The 23,476-nt window shown below is 43.4% G+C and overlaps 1 protein-coding gene across 1 annotated transcript in view; it reads left to right on the top strand.

The window, feature by feature from the left end:
- Positions 1 to 18,805: 18,805 nt before the first annotated feature.
- Positions 18,806 to 23,476, top strand: part of LOC111141101 (Rho guanine nucleotide exchange factor 37) — a 49,616-nt gene continuing 44,945 nt past the window's right edge. The window contains exon 1 of the mRNA XM_022493432.1: positions 18,806 to 18,884. The gene's annotated coding sequence lies outside the window, so the exon portion shown is untranslated. The remainder of the gene's footprint in view (positions 18,885 to 23,476) is intronic.

Raw genomic sequence — 23,476 nt, 5'->3', positions numbered from 1 at the left:
GGGAACTTCTGGCTTCCTTGGGAGTTTTGACCTTTGCTCTTTGTTTAAGGCGATTTTTAACCTTTGATCTTTTTCTGGGCCACTCCCTCAGACCAGCCGGTTCCAGCCCAATTCTGTTTTGCGAGAGGCTATCGCCTCTGGTGGAGAGGAAGAGAAAAGCATCCCTGGCCGGGCTCGGTTTAGTCTTGGCTCCAGGTTTTAGCGGAGAGCAGTTGATGAAGTCTTAAGCATTAGGATTCTGCGCTCCACAGAGTGTTGGAGAATCGTTTTACCGAAAGGGAAAAGAGGGAAAGCAGGAATTATCCTATGCCTTTGTGTTGTTGCTCCACTGATAAATTTGGTCCCCAAGGGGGAAAAAAACCCTAATGCCCGATTCATTATTTTAGTAGCAGATGTCTCAACAGAATAAAATTTACAACCCTGAAAAAGCCATAGTAGAAATTATTCCCACCCACCCCAACCCTCCCAAAGAAACCTCTATAATAATCATATCTTGGTCATGTTGAAAACTGCAGTACTGATACAAAAACAGGATGGAAAGAACCATTACAAAATAAAATTGATAACGTTTGAAGCAGTGAACGTTAAAAGTTATTGTTAACCTTTATACAGTAATTTTTTTTTCTTTTATCTAAAAATCTATTAAAAAATCAAATCTTGACCACATTTTGGTTTACAAAATTTGACCTGAGGAAACGGCCTGGTAGTTATGATAACAAAAGAAAGCTCTGTAGTTGATGCTGTCGTCTGTAATATGAATCAAACCCCGGTGAATGAATCAAACCTCGGTTGTAAAAATTTAAACGGAATCTCTCAAAGTAATTTCATTAAAATGGAAGTGGAAAAAATGTAGACTTAACTGCAATTTTGAAAGCTGATCGAGTAAGTAGTGGAGTTCATCCTGAGAGATAACTGAAATTCCTCCATGTTACTCTAATGCCGATTTAAATACTTCTAATTCATAAAGCTCTAATCCAAATGTGTTGAATGTGAAAACAGATCCCCTAAGGTTTAGAATGGAGTTTTGATGCACTACCAAAACCCAGGCTTCCTGACTCCCAAATCAGCACCGTTAGACATTTTTGTTTAGTGACTCTAAGGCACCTTTGGCCTACTTAAAAATCTCTGCTGGTAAGAGTCTGGTCTTAAAAAAAAAAAAAAAAAGCCCAGTGTAAGCATCTCGAAGTTCCCAGGGATAGCCGCTCTTATGCTGATTTTCTACCACAGACTCCAAAATTTAATGGACTACAAAGCTTGAGGAGTTCCCCACAGTGGGTGGGGTATACATTTAAAGGGATTTTTTTGGTGTAGTGAGGATACAGTTGCTCCATTGTGGGAGATAGGATGGGGTGGGGGGGGTAGGGGGGTGGGGGGTATGCATAGAATACACTAGATTAGGGATTCCCAAAGGTATGTGTACAGAGAGGGGCAAGTCTAACAGTTTTCCACAAAGATATTGGAAAACTATGAGCCGTATAACGCATTTTTTCTTCATTTAATTTTTTTTTTTTTTTTTTTAGATTTTATTTATTTGACAGGGACAGAGAGAGAGAGAGAGAGAGATTGAGCGCACAAGGGGGGGGCAGAGGGAGAAGCAGGCTCTCCAGTGAGCAGGAAGTTGGACCTGGGACTCAATCCCAGCATCATGACCAGCAAAAGGCAGATGCTTAAGGACTGAGCTACCCTGGTGCACCTTCATTTAATTTCAAATCGTACTTTATTCTGAGAGTTTATCGTCCTATACATATCATTTAAGCGACCATTTTTATAAAATGGCACTGATGATAGATGGTTATTTTATTCTTTTGTTGGTATACTTATTTGTCAAATTAAAAACTGACATTTTTATGTTTGCCCTCCTTTTTTGTTGTTGCTGTTTGTTTTGAACTTTTATAAGCTTTTGAAATCAAACCCTCTGGGACCCACCAGTCTAAATGACTTTTAGAAGCCCTTCCACCTCTGAGATTTGATGATGATTCTACGTATATATGTGGTGAGCCTCCTCATTTGTTTCCTGCCTGGTGTAGTCACTATTCCAACACTGACAATATCCAGCAAATGCTCCAAAATGCTGTATGAGTAGTCATACCCTTTTCAAATGTGATTTCGGTTGCCTCCATGTTAAGATTTAAAATTTGTCCAAAAAAAAAGATTTAAATTTGTCAGATTTTAGAAGGGCAAAAGTTGAAGGGTGGTTAACAGAAAATAAAGCTTTTAGGCACAGACTATAACTCAGCCTTTTCCTTAAAATCATGCATCATTTCTAGTAATTTTCAACTTCAGCAATTGAAGAATTACCTGTTTTTGGTGTTACTATTAAAGTTACAAATCATTCTGTACTTACTGAATCAGCAGCAGCTTTGGTGTAATGGAAGGAGTCTTCTAAAATGTGCCAAAATGCAATTCTTGGATCACATGAATTCACTAAAAATATAACCAAAAATATAGATTAAAAATTTTAGACCTTGAGGGAAACTTAGAGAGATCATCTGCTTTAATTATCATATTTTGAAATGCTTTGCAATGTACAGAGTGGCTTCACACATATCAGTTGTGTCCACTAGGACACAAGAGGCTTGTCCAAGATCACACCGGTCTTCATAGCAAAAGAAGAACTAGAACCCCAACCTGTAACCAAAGGAATTAGAAAAAGGAGTAGAATGGAGATTGGGGCAATCACGCCTTAGTGATTACTTCTATGTTCTTAGATAGGTCAAGATGAATTGAAAACATTTTTGTAAAGCCACAGTATTTACCCAAGGAAAGATCACTGGTAATCAGAGTGCATTTTGAGTAAGATGATAAAGACAAGCACAACAATTATAGACAGATGCTGTAAGGAGGAAAATGAAAACAAGGATGGCCCATCTCAGAGTTGTTTGGTACAAATAAATAGAAAAAATGGAATATCTTAGAAGATGTCAAATACAGTCTTAGGTTCTTAGGTGTTGTTCCATTGTTTTATTGCCTTGTGCACAATCAGGATCAGATAAGTGAGTGAGTGGAGTACTTTAAAACAAGACCATCAGAAATGTCTTGTTGGGTCAGAGTGATAATTCATTTAGTCTCTTTTCCAGTCTTTGACAGTGACAGCAATTTCTGTGTCCCTTTCTTGTCTCAATTCCTCTTTTCTCCCTCTGCACTGTTCATGAGGTTTTATAAAAGGGAGTTGCTGCACCTATGATACCTATGAAGTAGCTGTCTATGATAGCTACCTACCATAGCTACTTCAGCCACATTTGAGGCAGTCTGTGAACATTTCATACTTTCAGTGGAGTCATTAGCCATAAATTTATTTCAATTAATTTCATTCTTTGAACTTATTTATGCTTTTCACCCATGTGACTTAAAGATTCTGTAAGTTCCATTGTATGCTACCCAATGACTTTGTTCTTTTTCTTGTAAGTGACAAATATTTGGGGCACCTGAGTGGCTCAGGTAGTTAAACCTCTGAGTCTCGATTTCAGATCAGGTCATGATCTCAGCTTCATGAAATCTGGCCCATATCAGGCTTTGTGCTGAGCTTGGAGCCTGCTGAGGATTCATTCTCTGTCTCTGTCTCTCTCTCATTCTCCCTCTGCCTCTACCCCTACGGGTGCTCTCTAAATAAATAAATAGGGGCGCTTGGGTGCCTCAGTCAGTAAAAGTCTGCCTTTGGCTCAGGTCGTGATCCCAGGGTCCCGTGATTAAACCCCGTATCTGTTCCCTGCTCAGTGGAGAGCCTGCTTCTCCCTCTCCCCTTGCTGCTCCCCCTGCTTGTGCTCTCTCCCTCTCGCTGTCTAATAAATAAATAAATAAAATCTTTTTTTAAAAAATCTTTAAAAATTTAAATCTTTAAAAGGATTTTATATATTTACTTGAGAGAAAGAGGGCGCGCGCGCACACACAGACAAGTGGGGAGAGGGACAGAGGCAGGAGAAGTAGGCCCCCCGCTGAGCAAGGAGCCCAATGTGGGAATGGATCCCAAGACCCTGGGATCATGACCCAAGCCAAAGGCAGACTCTTAACCAACTGAGCCACCCAGGAGCCCCAAAAAACTTTAATAAGTGACAGATATTCATTTGAAAAACTTAGAAAGTTTAGATAAATCATAAAAAAATCCAAAAATCTCTTGAGATAATCACCAAATGTTAACATTTTGCTGTGTATAAATATCCAGTCTTTTCTATGCATATTGTATGTGTGTGTTAGGTGTATGTATATATATCAAATATGTGTATACATTTATTTAATTTTATTTCTTAAAATTTACAAGTAGTCATAATGCACATTCAGTTTTACAACCTGTTTTCTTTTTTTTCCCCCCACTTAATAAATTGTTGGGACACAATTCCATAGATTAAAAGGAAAACCACAGACTCAAAATAGCCTCTCTCTCTCTCTCTTTTTTTTTTTTAAAGATTTTATTTTTTTGACAGAGAGCACAAGTAGGCAGAGTGGCAGGCAGAGAGAGAGGAGGAAGCAGGCTCCCCGCTGAGCAGAGAGCCCGATATGGGGCTCGATATGGGGCTCGATCCCAGGACCCTGGGACCATGACCTGAGCCGAAGGCAGAGGCTTTAACCCACTGAGCCACCCAGGCGCCCCCAAAATAGCCTCTCTTGAGTTAAATCCCCAAGTCGGTAAACCAGGGCTTAATACCTATCTAATTGTAGTTTCAACCTCCCTCAGAAATTAAGTCTGAACCGGTCAGTCAGGAATTTTCTGATCACCACTAAGGAGATAAACTGTCTCTTGGACCTCCTCTATCTCCCAAAGGAAGGTGAGGCAATGAGGTAATCTGTATAATAAGACCCCTTGCCCTCCCCACTCAAGGAAGGTGATCCCTTCTGAAACAATCCTTTCTTTTCTTTTGCTTGTAATTTTCTTGCCCCACCCTTGTTCCTATAAAAGCCTTCCATTTTGTACAACTGCAGGAGCTGCCCTCTGCTTGCTAGATGAGATGCCACCCAATTCATGAGTCATTTAATAAAGCCAATTAGATCTTCATTTACTGGGTTGAATTTTGTTTTTTAACACATATAAATAAATAATATTCCAAAGACTCATTTTTATTTATTTATTTACCACTATTTTTTAAGTAGGCTCATACCCAGCCAGGGTGGAGTCCAACATAAGGTTTCAGCTGACAACCCTGAGATCCAAGTGTCTGGACACTTAACCGACAGAGCCACCCAGGTTCCCCCAAAGAATAATTTTTAATATAAACTTAAAAATATGTATTGTATTGATGGACCAACATTTGTCCAATCCCAGTTGAGTTTTCTGGTTACTTCCCAACTTCTGCTAGTATAAACAATGCTTTAATGAATATTTGTGTAGCTAAATCCTTGCTCACATCTAAAATTAATTGGTTATGATATATTTCTAGAAATGTTATGGGGAGTCTTAAAACCCCTTATAGCATAAAATTGTCTGTCTTGGGGGCGCCTGGGTGGCTCAGTGGGTTAAAGCCTCTGCCTTCGGCTCAGGTCATGATCTCAGGGTCCTTGGATCGAGCCCCGCATCGGGCTCTCTGCTCAGCGGGGAGCCTGCTTCCTCCTCTCTCTCTCTCTCTGCCTGCTTCTCTGCCTACTTGTGATCTCTGTCTGCCAAATAAATAAATAAAATCCTTTAAAAAAATTGTCTGTCTTGGTACAGTTTGTGATGATGAAACTCATAATCATGAGCTATCCTCTGATTTCTTATATTTATCTTTACAAATTTCAATCTTAATTTTTTTCAATCGGTCCTTAAAAGGCTGTTAGGTTTTCTTTTCTGACCACCTGTTGTCGTAAAACCTAGTAAATTGAATTAGAAGACATCTTTTCATTGCAGCTCTTGCTCCCTTCTCCACCCATCACAAAATGTCAAGAATTTTGCAAGTCTGTGGTTTACAAGGATGTGCTCATACAATTGAAAATGGTCCTATTATGGACATAGCTAACAAGACACATTTGTTGGCCATTAGTGAAGCAATTGTATTCTACAGATATTTAGATTTGGTTGAAGTGAGGGAAAGATTAGTTTCCAGTAAGAGAGAATGAGGTCAAAGGCCTCTCAAAATCAAGACTGGAGTTGACCAAATAGGAAAAACAGAATAATCTCATATGTTTTCACATCTCTCATATTTTGCATGAGCTCAAGTATTCCCACAAAGGTAAGTGTGCAAGGTCTTAGAGATGGGGAAGAATTCAACTCATCAGTGTTCTAAAACTTAGATTAATCTGGAATTTACTACAGATACCTTTTAAATGCTTAAGTTAGGTATTTCAGTATAACTGGTTAAATGAGAATGTGTCCTTCTTCATCTATGTAGGTAAATCGTTGCCATCTACATTTAGAGTAGTAGAGGACCCGGAAGTTTCCCTAACTTTAAGCAAAAGCCCATGGAAACAATAATAGAGTAATGGAAATTAATTTTATTCTCAAAAAGTAGTTGGGGTGGGAGAGGAGAAAAAAGAGTAGGGTGTTTAAGGACTAGGTTAAATGATATGAGGTAAAGTATCCTGACCTATGTAGTCAAGAGAAATCTTAATTTTAGTTGTGACTCTACCTTAAATATTTTCCTAGGCTTCAATGTTATAATCTTTTTTTTTTAAAGATTTTATTTATTTATTTATTTGTCAGATTGAGAGAGAGAGAGAGAGAAAGCGAGCACAAGCAGGCAGAGTGGCAGGCAGAGGCGGAGAGAGAAACAGGGGAGCCAGAGGCAGGACTGGATCCCAGGACTCTGGGATTGCGACCTGAGCTGAAGGCAGTGGCTTAACCAACTGAGCCATCCAGGCGTCCCTCCTTTTTTTTTTTTTTTTTTTAAGATTTTATTTATTTATTCAATGTTATAATCTTTTAAAAGAAAAGTCAGGTTCCAAGGCTCTTCCTAGCTTTAAATGTATTGTGCTATTTACTGAAATGACTCCTATATATATTTTTTTAAGATTTTATTTATTTATTTGACAGAGAGAGATCACAAGTAGACGGGGAGGCAGGCAGAGAGAGAGAGAGAGAGAGAGAGAGGGAAGCAGGCTCCCTGCTGAGCAGAGAGCCCGATGAGGGACTCTATCCCAGGACCCTGAGATCATGACCTGAGCCGGAGGCAGCGGCTTAACCTACTGAGCCACCCAGGCGCCCCATGACTCCTATATTTTAAAGCAGAAGGAAATTTGCCTGTTCTTTTTCTTTTAAAGCTTCTTAAAATTCAGATAATACATAAAATTTGGATGGGTAGGTTCTTACCTGTGCTCCTTAACACATGTCAGGAAAATCAGATTCTCTAACAATGAGACATAGCTATAGATACATGGATGGAAATTAGAGGAGGCTCCCAAATCAGAGACTGGGAAATAATTTTTTTTGTTTTTTCAAATTTTTTTAAAATTAAAAAAAATTTTTTTTTAATTTTTTTAATTTTTAATTTTTTTATTAACACATAATGTATTTTTTGTTTCAGGGGTACAGGTCTGTGATACATAAGTCTTACACAATTCACGGCACTCACCATAGCACCTACCCTCCCCAATGTCCATCACCCAGCTTCCCCATCCCTCCCACCCCGCTCCCCTCCAGCAATCCTAAATTTGTTTCCTGAGATGGTTTGTTTCCCTCCCCGGTGCCATCTTGTTTCATTGGGAAATAATCTTCTTTTTAAAGTATTTAAGAAAGACAAAAATTGAATCTTAGTTTTAGGTATAGCTCTCACTAGTGGTGGGGAAAGGGCCTCAGTGAATGACCTCTGTAGGTGCTGGGGTTTTTTGGTGGGGTTTTTTTTTTTGGACCTAAAAATATCCTTACTTAGATTCTCATAGAAGGAAATCATGAAATGATTTTACTCTTCAACAGTCTTATTCTTGGCAAGGAATAAGATTCAACAGTGAAAATCAAGCAAAGCTTGTTTCCTATCTTCTTAAAATACTGTTTCCACTAGTCCCACCCCTTCCTCCCCTAATTGCTTTGAAATAATGCCTGAGGCTGTAACTCATTTGTCTGCAATGAATGTTCTGCAGTGTCATATTTAAATGCCAGGGATACGTCTCACAGGGAGGGAATTCAAATCACTGATGTTCCATGTACTCGTCGGAAACCATACCAAGGGCAGGACTTGGAAGAGATGAAATGCCTGAGTTTCCCTCAAGTTCCCCATTCCACCCGAGTTATCTCGTTCTGGTCAAGTGGGTCTGACCTGGCAATATTTTGGAAATCAAATTATATTTCAAAATTTCTCTTTTAATCACACAAGCCATTCTTGGAAATGGGCTGTCATGCACCACCTTTGGGGATATTCGTGTTGGCTATTTTTATTGGGAAGAATTTTGTGCTGTGGAGTTTCTGCCATTTCTTTGTCCCTTCCTTTTCTCAGCCCCTGCTCTCTTCCTCTGCATTGTTCATTGGCAAGGGCAAGAAACTGTGCTCCCAGTGACTCATTATTACTCACTATAGTAATCTACTTTCCTTTGTGAGACTAAATTTGGAAGATGCTTGAGTTGCCTTTCCTGAGGAGAGTGGGTCCTAAAACACATCCTGTTAACTCTCAACTCCCCGTGCTAATGCCAGGAAGTACTGATACCGATCATAGAAAATGGCGTAGCTGCTCCATTTCATCCTGGTCAAGCCCAGGGCTGCTGCAAAAGGACTTCCTGCGGTAAGCAGAGCCAGGTGCCTGATTGCACAGAAAAAGAACTCTTGATTGTAGGGCAGAGCAAGTCAAATTATATTTATAGAGCATTTACAGTTTATAAAGTATTTTGTGATGCACTAACTTGAGCTTTTCATGATCCGTATCAGAGCATTCATTGTTACATCTATCTTGTGAGGAAGGTGAAGCTCTGGCCTTTTACCCAACACCACCAGCCTTTGAGAACCGCCCACAATCCAAACCACTGTTCTAGGATGAATGCCTGTTCACTTTCACAGTTAGCATGAGGGGTCCAAACCCCAGAGTCTGCTCTGCATCTGAATAGGCAGCAACTAGCTTTAGGTACCTCAGTAGACCCACGTTTGACCGAAACTGCCCCCCTCCAGCAGGTGGGCCCAGCCCATCAATGGACCTCTCAGTGTTGAAGTTCTGAATTTGCAACTCAGGGGCTCTATCAGTGGGGTTTCTGACTTTCAGCTGAGCCTCAACTTCCACACTTTTGCAGGCTGACACCCATCTCCTCCATGCCCAGTAGTCCCTGGCTCTCTACCTGGTGATACCTGAATTCAGCTATTTACCTCCATCCTCCTATCCCCACCAGCCATCCCTCTTAAACCACAGTTTATTTCTAACTAATTCCTGTGTTAACTTCTTCTGCCTCTTTCCCTTTCAGTTTCTCAAGCCAACTGACTTACTTAATCTTAGCTATCTACCAGACTTTCCAGCCCCTCCTTACTTCCTACTGTCCCCTGAACCTAATCTGAGCTCCCATGACTGTTTCTTTTCTGTGTTCTCTATGCTAGGCAAATGATAGACCTAAGACCCTTTCTACTTAACTTCTGGCTCCTTCTAACCTACAGCAAGGTGCCCCAAGACTCAATTATTTTTATATTTTCTGTTGCTGCTTGGAATTTCAAATCCTATTGACCTTCTAAGCCTATATTTTCTCATCTCCCAGTGTATCATTGATTGCCATACCTTCTGCCCTAGTTGAAATAGGATATGTAAAAGCACTTCGTTTAAGCCATTAACCTCATACAAATATACCCTGCTGCTATTATATTAGGTAATTCAAACCAGAGGTGACTTTTGCTAACCTTCCCCGTGGAAGGAGATATGCTGGCAACTGAAATAGGTACTTCACAATTCTTGTCCAAAGCCAAAAATAAGAGAAGTGTAATAATTATGGTACCACAACTGATCTTTTCATGTAGAAGATTACTTTTGACAAGGTCATCACCGGCTAAGACGTGTCACAGGAAAGAGAAATGAAATATTCTAGGCTAATCTAAAGGCCTCAGAAACTTGCTTTGAATCAACGTGAAGAGACTGAGCTTTCAGATTAACATCTACCTTGATTGATTTTCCAATGCTAAGATGATAATTACTTTTAATATTTATATGGCATTTTATATAGTAGTATTCTTACCTATATTATTTCATGTCTTAAAAAAAGACTTCACGGGGGAAATAATTTCATTGTTTTATTTTTTTAAAAGGATTTATTTATTTATTTATTTATTTATTTATTTATTTAAGGGGGTGGAGGGGCAGAGGGCAAGGGAGAGAGAGAATCTCAAGCAGACTGACTCTTCGCTGAGCGAGGAGCCTGATGCAGGGCTCAATCTCATGATCCCGGAGATCACGACCCTGATATCAGGACCAGAGCCAAAATCAAGAGACAGATGCTTAACTGACTGTGCCACCTAGGCACCCCTTCATTGTTTTACTTTTTTTTTTTTTTTTTAAATAAGCTCTACACCCAGCATGGGCTTGAACTAAGGACCCTGAGATCAAGAGTTGCATGTTCCACCGACTGAGGCAGCCAGTTGCCCCCAACTGTTCTAAATTTTTAGATAGGGCAGTTGAGGCAGATCTGTAAACCTGAGCTCTCAGTTAACTCGACCAAGTGCAATAAGCCAGGATGCTCCTTGCATTTGAACTCAGACTTTCCTGAGTCCAGAAAACCCTGCTTTATTATATCTCCAGTCAATGCATCTCAGAACTTTAAAACCCTGGGAGTGAAACTGCTTATTTATTTCCAGATTAAGAGAAGATATAAAAACAGACATTCACTTAGTAGATCACAGAATAAGCCACAGAAGGGGATGGTCAAGAGCCCATGCTGCGTCATGGTTTTCAACAGTTATACAATACTGCCACCTTGTGGATGGAGTCATTTTCTATTACTTTAGCCAACTTCTGTGGCCTAGCATAATGCATGGCCAGAATTACCCAGCAGAATCTGAACAGTCAAATGTAAAATGCCCAGGAAAGGGCTGGAATCAGGTAGCTTAGGATGACATTTGAGGGACTAGGCAAGTGTCAAGAGTTCGTGAACCTATGGTGCTTTCTGAACGAGATCAAACCCTGCATTATTATTAACTTCGTATCCTCTTCTAGTTTTATACACAGGATAGTTATGTCCTGTTAGATGGAAGAATGACCTTGTTATTGTCTATTCAGAGACTCAGTATGGCTTAAGGAGATGCAGGTGGGTGACAAGTTGACAAGGAATGGACTTGTGATGGTTACTTTTAGGTACCAACTTGGCTGGGTCGTGGTTTGACCAGAGATTGGGTCAAACGTTATTCTGAATGTTACTGTGAAGGTGATTTTTGGATAAGATCAACATTTAAATGGGTGAACTTTGACCAAAGCTGAATGCCCTCCACAATGTGGGTGGTTCTCATCCAACAACTAAAGGCCTTACTAGAAAAAAGACTGATCTTCCCCAAGGAAGAAGGAATTCTGCCAGCAGACAGCCTTTGGTCTCGAACTGCAACTCTGCCCTGGGTCTCCAGCCTGCCGCCTAACCTGCAGATTTTGGACCTACTAAGCTTCCACAATCATATAAGTCAAGTCCTTAAAATAGATGTCTCTCTCTCATTCTCTCTTTCTCCCCGTTTCCACACACATACACACATCCCTGTTGGTTCTGTTGCTCTGGGGAACTCTAGGACACTCCCGTACTTCATTCAGATCACGGCTGAGATGTTCTCTTCTGAGAAACACTCTCTTCCTGACTAAATTATTTAAAGTAACTCCTTACCCACATCCCCTCAACATACCTCGCTACTTTTCAGGTCTTAACCCTGCTTTATTTTCTTCATAGCACTGATTAGCGTGTGAATTTATATATTTATTGTTTTACTCTTTTGACCTGACCTCCTTCACTAGAAAATTCCCTCACTGAGACAGGAATGTTTTCTGTCTTATGCACTAGTGAATCCCCAGCATAGTGCCTGACTCAACAGTATCGCTTGAATGACTAATGGATTACATAAATGCATTATATAGATTTACCTATGTACATGTTAAGTGCATGGCTCTGAAACCTGTTTTTTTCCCCCGGTCGATATAAGGCATCTATAACAATATCCGTAACATGGACATCTTTACATATTGGTGCCTACAGATAAACCCCATTCTTTTTCTTGGCTGCATAGTAGTCCATAGTGTAGACACACTGGAATTGAGTTAACTATCTCCTGCTGACAGTTATTTGGGCTATTTCTAGCTCTTTGGTTTTTTTTTTTTAAGTCACAATAAATAATTTTATACACGTGTCTTTGTACACTTGTGTGAGGATTTCTATAAGATAAATGAACGGAAGTGAAATTCACAAAGGTTTTCTCAATTTCCAGTCAGCCTTACAAGTTATTTACACACTAGTGCATACAATTGCAGATCCTTAAAAGGATTTTTTTCCCTCAGGCAGTTTCCAGGGAAGCATTGCACTGACCGAGGGGACTTCCAACTAGGAAACAGTAGATAAGAATCAGATATTAAAATAATTCAAACAATACTTGAATGAAAAGGTACTGGCCAAATATTTTAATTGTGGTTTGACTTGGTGGTGTGGGACCAGACTGAAGCACAAGAATCAAAAGAAATTGTTCACAAGGAAGTTTAGTAAGAGGCCGGCTCACCTCCCCACTCCATCTGCCTGCCCCTGCCCCGTCTTTCTGGCCAGCTCCCCTTCCTCTGCCTGCGCCTTGCTTGTGTTCACAGGTCTTTGCCCTTGGCCTTTTTCTCTTCATGTCCTTCCTGTTTTCCCAGGTCAACCTCATTCACTCTTACAGCTTCATGTACAGCAGGTTTGCCAGTGACTTCCAAATCTGGGTTACCCATCCCAACTTTCCTCTCCCAGAACCTTATATTCATCTCCCCACTGGACACCTTCATTTAGATCTGCTCTAGGTGTCATCTGGTTTAAAAGTGATCTCATTACTTTTCCCCAAAGCTTTGCCCCAGACCTTCCTTCTCTAGGATGCCCCCCCTTTTTTTTGTTTTATTTATTTATTTGACTGACAGATCACAAGTAGGCAGAGAGGCAGGCGGGGGTGGGTGGGGGGAAGCAGGCTCCCTGCTGAGCAGAGAGCCTGATGCGGGTCTCAATCCTAGGACCCTGGGATCATGACCTGAGCCGAAGGCAGAGGCTTTAACCCACTAAGCCACACAGGCGCCCCTAGGATACCCTTTCTTTAGTGAAGATCCCACCATGCACCTAGTCACCCAAGACAAAAATCTCTGAGTTGGCTTAGACCCTCCATCCCCTTACATCCTGAAGGTCATCAGATATTCCTTCAACATTTTATTCTTATCCTTTTCTCTTCTACTTTCCTATTACTGCAGCCTTAACCTGAGGCCTTATTACCTCTCCCCTGGCTGAATACTACAACATTCTAACTAGTCTCCCAGCCCTCATCCTTATATTGTTCTAGGATCCATTTACTACCAGATGATGGTTTTTTTTTTTTAAGATTTTTTTTTTTTAATTTATTTACTTGACAGACAGAGATCACAAGTAGGCAGAGAGGCAGGCAGAGAGATAGAAGGAAGCAGGCTCCCCGCCCAGCAGAGAGCCGGATGCGGGGCTTGATCCCAGGACCCCGGGATCATGACCCAAGCTGAAGGCAGAGGCTTTAACTCACTGAGCCACCCAGGCGCCCCTAGATGATGTTTTTAAAATTCAAATAATTTCACGCAATCCCCATTCCTCCATGACTTCCCCATTGCCTACAGAAGTGGTTTAAATTCCTTAGCGTAGCATGTGTGCCTTCCCCAATGTGGTGCCTCCCAGCAGCTGTCACAGCACAGCCCAACGTGTAGCATTCAATCCAGTTACAATGAAGTGATCGCGTTTTCTGAAAACGCAAGGTAGTTGCGTCTTGTTGCGCATGTAGTCCTTTCTACCTGGCATAGCTTTCCATGCCTATCTGCTCAATAAGAATTCTCTCCTTAAGGACTCAGAAGAAAGTGAGATGGCTCCCCATCTTCCCTGTAGATGGCCCACCCCCTCCTGCAGCAGACACTGGATAACAAGTGTAAGAGCTACCTCTTCTGGTTTGAGAGTTCCACTCCCATGCTGTGTTATACAGCACTTTATACAGATTCTACTCTTTAATTCTTTCTGTTCAGGGCTTACAAATTGTTAGTAGACAACTGCATAATGGACTTATATCCTTTTCCTGATTACTCAGCCTCTAAATTGCCTTTATCAGTTTGGAGAACAGGCAACTGTGTGAGGCAGGGCCTGCATTTCACTGCTGGAAGCCAGAAGGCACAGGTAGCAGTTTTCCCTCAATACTGACTACTTGGGACCCAGTCAATCCCACCTGGATCGTGATCAGGAGACAGGAGCCCAGAGAAGCAGGCAATGTGCAAAAATTACCCCGGGAACGGTGGCAGGGGGTATGTGGCCGTGGCTGGGGGTGCTGGGGCAGCCATGGCCCCCATCCTCCATATGTTGCCAGTGTCAGGCAGCAGCACTTTTCCTGTGGTGTGGTTTCCTCTGGGGGGTCTGGCCCCCCAGCCTCCCTTCAGGTCTGCCTGTATTTCTAGCCTGGTTGTCTAGCCTGTCCATGGATTCTTTGAGCTCAAGACTGTTTCAATGAATTCCTTTCTTTGTTTCAGTCAATCAAAATTAGTTTTTATTGTTTGCAACCCCAAGACTCAGGCTGGTGCATAATCTTTTTTGGGGGAGGCGGGGGCACAAAGTCTTTAGGTAACGCTTAACTCAAGAGTCTGATGCTACTTTTTTTTTTTTAAGATTTTTTTTTCAGTTTTTATTTATTTAACTCATCTCTATACCCAACATAGGGCTTAAACTCATGACCCCAAAGATCAAGAGTTATAAGCTCTTCCAACGGAGCCAGCCAGGTGCCCCTGATATCACTGCTTTTAGTACAGATCTCTAGATAAAGTCGTGGTCAAATTTGCAACTGACCTGGGAGTTTCATCTGGGCTCCCCTGAAGTCCATACATCTCAGGCACAATGTCTGCTGCCCCATCCTAAGCCCCTTCTTCCTGTGTCTCCCACAATTTCTTAATTCACACTCACTCACCTACCCAGTCCATAAAAACGTATACAGCCCCTACTGTATACAAGGCAGGATGTCAGACACTGAGAGGAACCCAAAGGTCAATAAGCTGTAGTCCTCACAGTATATTTTAGAATTTCGAACCAGGTAAATGTATTTTCTTTTCAAAAAAGATATTTAAAAATTGATCACTCTGTGGAGGGTAGAAGTGAAGAGGAACTCCATCTTTGAGTTAGTGTCACTGGGGGCAAGGGGATGTCCATTTCTTTGTACATGTTCTAGAAATTAATCCCCCCCAAAATAATTGGTTTGCTTAACAAAGCAAAACACAATGGTTTCCAGTTGAAAACAAACAAGTAGCTCTCCAGAGCATTGAGAAAAGAATGACTTTTCTGAAGTTGGCCATTAAATTGCTCCCCATCAAAGTATTTACGACTAGGATAAGAGGTGAGGCACTAGAGTGAGTACTTTAGGAATTTAATTCAAGATAACCCAGAGCCCTCAAACAGAATCTAAGAAACATCTGTTTCAAATGAAAATACTAGCCAGCTTGTCTCCTTTTCCTTAAGTTAACAACTAAATACTTCTTGGGGCTATGGAACCCTGCTACCTCTGGAACCCCAGTAATACAACAATTGCCCAGGGATTGTTGGCACGTGGGTCTGAAATCACAGAATACTCAACACAAGCAAGGAAGAAGGGTACACATCAGTCATGTAAAGAAACGAGCAGAGCAGATGACTCCATACTCCGGAGAAAATGCTGGTCACCCCCCACCCCCCACAAACACTTTACAGGAGCAGAACTGAGGCGCTGACGCTGAGCACTCAAGACCCTTCCCACAAAAAGGAAGTCGATTTAGAAGTTAGGCTGGCCTTGGGATCAGGTCTTCATCCCCTAGGGGGCTTTGGATCGGTCACTTAGCCACTCTAGGATTCCATTTCTCTTTAGAATTCCTACAGAATGGGAAAGAAACCTAGAGATCTTTTTTTTTTTTTTTTTTTAAGATTTTATTTATTTATTTACAGACAGAGATCACAAGTAGGCAGAGAGGCAGGCGGGGGGGTGGGGGGAAGCAGGCTCCCCGCCGAGCAGAGAGCCCGATATGGGGCTCCATCCCAGGACCCTGAGATCATGACCCAAGCCGAAGGCAGAGGCTTTAACCCACTGAGCCACCCAGGAGCCCCGAAACCTAGAGATCTTTAAACCACTCTAACATTTATGGGACTTTTCTTTGAAACATTTTTTTTTTTAATTTATTTATTTGACAGATCACAAGTAGGCAGAGAGACAGGCAGAGAGAGAGAGGAGGAAGCAGGCTCCCTGCTGAGCAGAGAGCCCAGAACCCTGGAGTGATGACCTGAGCCGAAGGCAGAGGCTTAACCCACAGAGCTACCCAGGCGCCCCCCCCTTTTTTTTTTTTATTTGAGAGAGAGAGAGAGAGAGAGAGAGAGAGCGTGAATGTGAGCATGAGTAGAGGTTGGCAGGAGGAGAAGCAGACACTCCGCTGAGCAGGGAGCCGAACGCGGGACCCTGAGATCATGATCTGAGCTGAAGGCAGATGCTTAACCCACTGAGCTACCCAGGCACCCCTCTTTGAAGCATTTCTGATAAGCCTCTCTGCTTGGATGCTGACTTCTAAAAAAAAAAAAAAAAAACCATTTTTTTTAAGATCATTTATTTATTTATTTATTTATTTATTTATTTGTCAGAGGGAGACAGAGGGAGTACAAGCAGTGGGAGCAGCAGGCACAGGGGTAAGAAGGATCCCCACTGAGCAAGGAGCCTGACGGGACTCCCTCCCAGAACCCTGAGATCATGACCTGAGCTGAAGGCAGTTGCTTAACTGACTGGGCATGCAACCCTTGCATGCTGACTTAAAATTTTTTAAAAATTATTATTGATGTATAGTTGCCATGCAATGTTATATTTTGGGTTTTGTTGTTGTTGTTTTAAAGTTTATTTATCTTTTTTTGGGGGGGGTCATCTCAACACCCAGCGTGGGGCTCAAACTCACAACCCCGAGATCAAGAGTCACATGCTCTTCCATCTGAGCCAGCCAGGCATCCTGCAGTGTTATATTTTGAATGTTGACCTTTAGTGGTAAGATGCTCACTCTCTCACTAACTCACTGATGCCACTTTTGAAATGTTCTGTTAGAGAAGTTCTTCCTTACATGTTCCAATGTGTGCTTATGGATTTCCCCATGCTAGTGACTTCTCAGGTCACACACATGAAGTCTGATCATGGATCAGAAAGCTCTCAACTTCCTTTGCTTTTCTTGTCTACAGACTAAACCACCCCTCTCCCCTTCTAGTTTCATCCATCACATTCGAGACATAGCCCCATTTTGGTCTTCATGTTTTTTGTTTTGGGGGTTTTTTAAAAAAAGATTTTATTTAATTATTAATTAGAGAGAGAGAGCACACACGTGAGAGATCACAGGTGATAGGGAGGGCCAGAGGGAGAAGCAGACTCCCCTACTCTGAGCAGGGAGCTGGAGGGGAGGCTTGATCCCAGGACCCTGGGATCATGATTTGACCCAAAGTCATACGCTTAACACACTGAACCACCCAGGCACCCCGGTCTTCATGTTTTTGTGGGTGTAGACTAGTGGTTTAGCAACAGGAGGCCTCCAACAGTTTGAATTTGAATACTGGTCCTGTCCCTTAGTAGCTGTGTAACAGTAGGCAAATTGCTTTCATTTTTCTGGCCTCAGTTTCTCTAAAATGAAGATAGTAGTAACAGTAATGCTAAGAAGCATGCCTTTTTTATAGAGAAGTTGTGAATGAGGTAAATGAGGAAACACAAGTAAAATGTTTACTATAGTGCCTGGCATTTAGGAAGCCAAATTACTATTGCTACCACTAATAATAATAAATAATAAGCCCTAATAATGAGAATAAGAATTAGAACTGAGAAGATTTGGGAAAGTTAATCTAGTCGATTGCCGATCCCACAAACAAGGTTTGTCTTCCCTTATACGACACTTTTTCATAGCGATTTTCACTCTTCAATGTCAATGTTCTAAGTGTCTGACCAACCTCACCCACCACCGCCCCGCCCCCCAAGGGCGCGGGGACCTACTTAGGGCCTAGAACAGTGTCCTATTTCACAGCAGGGAGAGAGTGGACGTACAGCTTTCTATCACAGGAAAGGAGACTGGGGTGAGGGAGACTGGCAGATTTGTCTGAGATTGAGCTCGTGGGAGAGCTGGGTAAGAACCCAGAGGTCCTGGGCAGCGGACCCTGGGAATGAAATCGAAGTCTAGCCCTAACATCTGGTGCTTTGGGCAGAGCCACGGATACACAGATTGTCAGTGATCCAAGGGTCAACATTCCCGCCGGGTGGCCTAAGCACTGGCCCGTGTTTTGGGGGCGTCGAGACCGGGCAAGCAGGCGGCTGAGCGGAAAGACACGGGTGGGTGCACCCGCCTTCCCCGGCGGCGCGGCGCTCAGAGCCGCGGCAACTCTCGGCGCTGGCGGCGGGCCAGGGCCACCCCGGGCCGGGCCGGGTCCCGGGCGCAGCGAGCGGAAAACAACCTGGCCGCAGACAATTGACAAAGGCGCGCGAGGGGGCCGGCCCTCAGCCGCGCGCACGCACGCAGCGTGGGCAGAGCCGCGCCCTCCGTGGGACCCGCGGCGCCCAGGCCCAGGTGCCGCGCGTGTCGGGGAGCGGGGCGTCCCACCCGCCTCGGTGGCGGCTCGGGTGCGCCAGAGCTGCGCGCGGGGAGTGCATCCTGCGAGAGGGGCGGGGTGGACGGGCCGGACGCCGAGGGGCGCGGTAAAGCCGCCGCGGCTGCCAGCCGAGCGGGGAGGTGTGGGGCGCCGGGAGCGGCGACGCCCGGGTCCAGGTGGCACGGTGGACCTTTGTGTCCTGGGGCCGCAAGGAAATGGAAGCAACCTGATCCACGTGACCTTTTACCGGTGGGCAGATAAGGCCTAGAGAGGTAAGGTGGTCTGGAAAAAAACTATTATTTCTTGCGTCGGTTTGTTTATCCCTGCCCGCTTCAGTGTAGGATTTGGGGTGCCTTTTAATAAGAATCGATAGGTTGAAACAACAGAAAAATACAAACAGTATTAAAGGATCCTTGCCAAGGAAAGTATAATTATTACTACGGGGGGGGGGGGGGGGAAGAGAAAGGAAATTCGAAGTCCCTATGTTGTGCTGCCTTGGCCAAGGACTCGCAGAAAAGTGCCAGAGCTGAGAACAGAAGCCTGAGTGTCGGGCTCCCCCGGGAGTTCAGTGTTCTGGGCACAGTGAGCGACCAGAACTTGCAGGGGAATAGAGAAACAGCAGCCTGTCCGCGGGCTTCACCTTCTTGGGATTCTGGACCCCTTAGACACCTGGATCCCTTCCTACAGAAGGGTTCACACATGACCTTGCACACCGTTTCAGATTTGACACGAAGCATTCTGCTGTAAGGAGTGACTGGAAGGCTGGCACTCAGGCTGTGCTATCAAGAGCAATTTTTTGCTCTTTTTAAAGCGAGTACCGGCTGTCAATCCAGTGTTCTGACCCCGCTAGCTGGGTGATCTTGAACACACCGTTTAACCTCTCCAAGGCCCAGTGTTTTGCTCTCTTGTTTTTTTTTTCTTTACAGATTTTATTTAAATTTGAGTTAGTTCACTTATCTAGTGCAGTATTAGTTTCAGTCCCAAGCCCGGCTTTATCTGTAAAATAGAGATGAAATTGTCTGCCTCCTCCTTCAAGTTATTGTCCGACTTAAGAATGGATGCTGATCCCAGTGTCTGGCACGTAGGGAGTGCTCAGTGAGCGGTGCAGGTGCACAGAGCCCAGTGGCTCGCAGCTGTGCCAGTTAGGAAAGATGATGACATGGAAGACATTGGGCTGTCTCTGAAATAAAACACAAAATTAAAAACATCGTAAACCTGAAACTATAAAGCAAACCCTATAATGACTCAAAGCGACAGCACAGATCTTGGCGATGATCATCTAAACAAAAGTACAGCAATGCACCACGTCAATATTTGGCCTAAGGTGAAAGGCTGAGAGGAGAAGCCACCAGACATTCTAACAAGGCCTTGCTTGCCTCTTTTGAGTGGAACCAGCACCTGCATAGCTTGTTTCTAAATGAGAGGAAAGAGGAGGGTGATGTGGGGACCTGGGCGACACCCAGTCTTGCCAGGTGATGTGGGCTTGGCTGAGTTCTGGCCGAGGCACAGGAGTTGCTGCAGTTGGCTCTCATCCCTCTTGGATCAGCAGCTTGTTGTGGTAAACAGAGCCTTGGTTGACTGTGTTCTAGATCAAATAAATGGCTTTTTATTTAACCGATGGGGGGGTGGTGTTTGAGTGCTCTAACTGAAGCAAAATAGTGTTTGTTGAGCTCCATTGTCCAAAGCCTATAGCTTGTTTACTGACAGGCTAAGGAGTTTTTATTATTATTATTATTGATTTATTTGATTTATGGAGAGAGAGAGCATGCATGCACGCACAAGGGGAGAGGGGCAGAGGGAGAAGGAGAAGCAGATCCCCCACCCAGCTGGTCCCAGGACCCCGGGACCACCACCCAAACCCAAGGCAGATGCTTAATTGATTGAGCCATCCAGGCGCCCCAGGCTTAAGAGTTTTAAAATCTGCAGATCCAAAATTGTGAGGACAGGGCCTGGGCAGGCCTACTTGCCTATAAAAGAACTGCTCTTACAAAAAAAATACAGTGTTGTTTTCTTTCTCTGCCATTTTAGGCCTCGCAAATAGAGTCAGGGAAATATGGCTTAGGGCAAATAGCTGCTATTTAATTTGGGTTGAGACACAAATTACCTGTCTGGTGGGTTACATGCCTCTCCAGGTGTTTATAAAGGAGAGTTCTTCCTCAGAAACAGAGAATGTGTGTGATGTCTCTTCTCTTGCCCCCTGTCTGCCTCCCCTTGAGCCAGTCATTTCTCAACCCAGAGAAGTCCTTTTTCTGCAAGTTCAGTGACTTTGGCAAGTTCCTTCCCTTCCTGGCTCTGTGGCCTGATTTTGTTTCACAGCAGCTCTGTTGGAAAGTTGTTTTTTTGTTTGTTTGTTTTTTTAAAGGCTTCACACCAATGGGGAGCCCAACACGGGCTTGAACTCAAGACCCTGAGATCAGATCTGAGCTAAGATCAAGAGTCAGTCACTTGGGGCACCTGGGTGGCTCAGTGGGTTAAAGCCTCTGCCTTCAGCTCAGGTCATGATCCCAGGGTCCTGGGATCCAGCCCTGAATTGGGCTCTCTGCTCACAGCAGGGAGCCCACTTCCCCCTCTCTCTCTGCCTGCCTCTCTGCCTACTTGTGATCTCTGTCTGTCAAATAAATAAAAATCTTTAAAAAAAAAAAAAAGAGTCAGTCACTTAACAGACTGAGCCACCCAGGTGTCCCTGTTTTGTTTTTTTATTTTTTATTTTATTTTATTTATTTTTATTTTTTTATTTTAATTTTTTTTTTAATTTTTTTTTAAGATTTTATTTTATTTTATCAGAGAGAGAGAGGGAGAGAGAGCGAGCACAGGCAGACAGAATGGCAGGCAGAGGCAGAGGGAGAAGCAGGCTCCCCGCCAAGCAAGGAGCCCGATGTGGGACTCGATCCCAGGATGCTGGGATCATGACCTGAGCCGAAGGCAGCTGCTTAACCAACTGAGCCACCCAGGCGTCCCATGTTTTGTTTTTTTAAAGTAAGCTCTACATCCATCGTGGGGCTTGAACTCAGGACCCCAAGATTAAGAGTTGCATGCTCTACCAACTGAGCCAGCCAGGTACTCCTAGAAAGTTTTCCCTAATTTGACCTTTAGATTCTAACCATTTGGTGCTCATAGGATGGCATAGAGCAAACATACTCTCCTAGGCCAAGGCTCTTCCTTATTTGAACGCAGCCCGTGGACCTCTTTCATGTTTCTACCTCCAGACTCGCTGCCTTCATTCTTTCAACATTTCTGTAGTAGGTTGAAATTAAAAGCAGAATTTTCCCAAGAAGTTATCTACAAACTACTTGCATCAGAGGGACTAGGGCGCCTGGGCGGCTCCGTCGGTTAAGCCTCTGCCTTCGGCTCAGGTCATGATCCCAGGGTCCTGGGATCAAATTCCACATCAGGCTCCCTGCTCAGTGAGGAGTCTGCTTCTTCCTTTGCCTCTGCTGATCCCCCTGCTTGTGTGTGTGCACTCTCTCGCTCTCTTGCTCTCTCTCTCTCTCTCTGTGTCAAATAAATAAATAAAAATCTTAAAAAGAAATCACCTAGGGGCTTGTGGAAATGCCCCATCCCTGACCACCTGAATCAGAATCTTCAAGCCTGCGGACAAGAATTTACACATCTGACAAGGGCTCCTGGTGATTCTTATGCACCTTTGGTTATCTGTTTGGGTGTTGGGGGTGTGGATTGGTAGTGGGGGATTATATATTCCTTATAAATTCTATATTGTTTGTCTAAATTATGTAATGAGTGAGAGCCTCTTTTGTAAATTGAACAAAACCATGATGTCCAGGGAAAACTTGAGTAGCAAGTAAGCGCTTGAGAAAATGCTCAAGATAATTCATCATTCGGGAAATGCACATCAAAACCACATTGAGATGTCACTTCCTACCTATGAAGGTGGCTAAAATTAAAAAGACTGACTGTAGCAAGCTTGATAAGGATGTGGAGGAACTAGAACTTGTATGCACTATTGGTGCGAATGTAAAATGGTACAACCACTCTTTTAAAGTTTGACATCTATCTTGTGATCCAGACACATCCCTAGGTCTGGCATTATTGAACGAGAGAAACAGAGAACAGCCAATTGTTTGTCCAGTGCATGGGTAAACAAACAGTGCTATGTCCCTACAATTAAATATGCTCAGAATTAAAAAGTAATGAACTGGGGCTCCTGGGTGGCTCAGTGGGTTAAAGCCTCTGCCTTCAGCTCAGGTCATGATCCCGGGGTCCTGGGATCGAGCTCTGCAACGGGCTCTCTGCTGAGCTCTCTGCTTCCCCCTCTCTCTCTGCCTGCCTCTCTGCCTATTGTGATCTCTGTCTAACAAATAAATAAATAAAATCTTAAAAAAAAAGTAATGAACTATTGACACACAGATAGATCTCAAAATAATCTTGCTGAAAAGAAAAAGAAGCCAGGCCAAGAGTACAGATGCTACAATTCCACTTATATAAAACCCAAGGGGAGTTGCTCTCTCCCCCCCACCCCGATCTTAAACATTTTGGTGGCTCTCAAGAATTTTGTATGATTATATTAGTCAACCTCCACTTGTTACAGTGTCATTGGCAATTTGATCTGCCAGTGTTTCTCCATTTCATTCATCCATTCAGTTAATCGAGTACCTACCATGTGCCTGATCTAGAGTAGACACTGGGTAATGTGTTGGTGAATAAAATAGACATGATCCATAGGGACGTCTGGTGGCTCAGTGGGTTAAGTGTCTGCCATTGGCTCAGGTGGTGATCCCAGGATCCTGGGATTGAGACCTGCATTGGGCTCCCTGCTCAGTGGGGAGCCTGCTTCTGCCTCTGCCTCTGCCTCTGCCTGCTGCTCCCCCTGCTTGTGCTTGTGCTCTCTCTCTCTGACAAATAAGTA

The sequence above is a fragment of the Enhydra lutris genome, unplaced genomic scaffold (assembly GCF_002288905.1).
Source record: "Enhydra lutris kenyoni isolate GAN:26980312 unplaced genomic scaffold, ASM228890v2 scaffoldscaffold5, whole genome shotgun sequence".
In the NCBI taxonomy this organism is placed as follows: Eukaryota; Metazoa; Chordata; class Mammalia; order Carnivora; family Mustelidae; genus Enhydra; species Enhydra lutris.
This window is presented reverse-complemented; position numbering and strand designations above follow the sequence as displayed.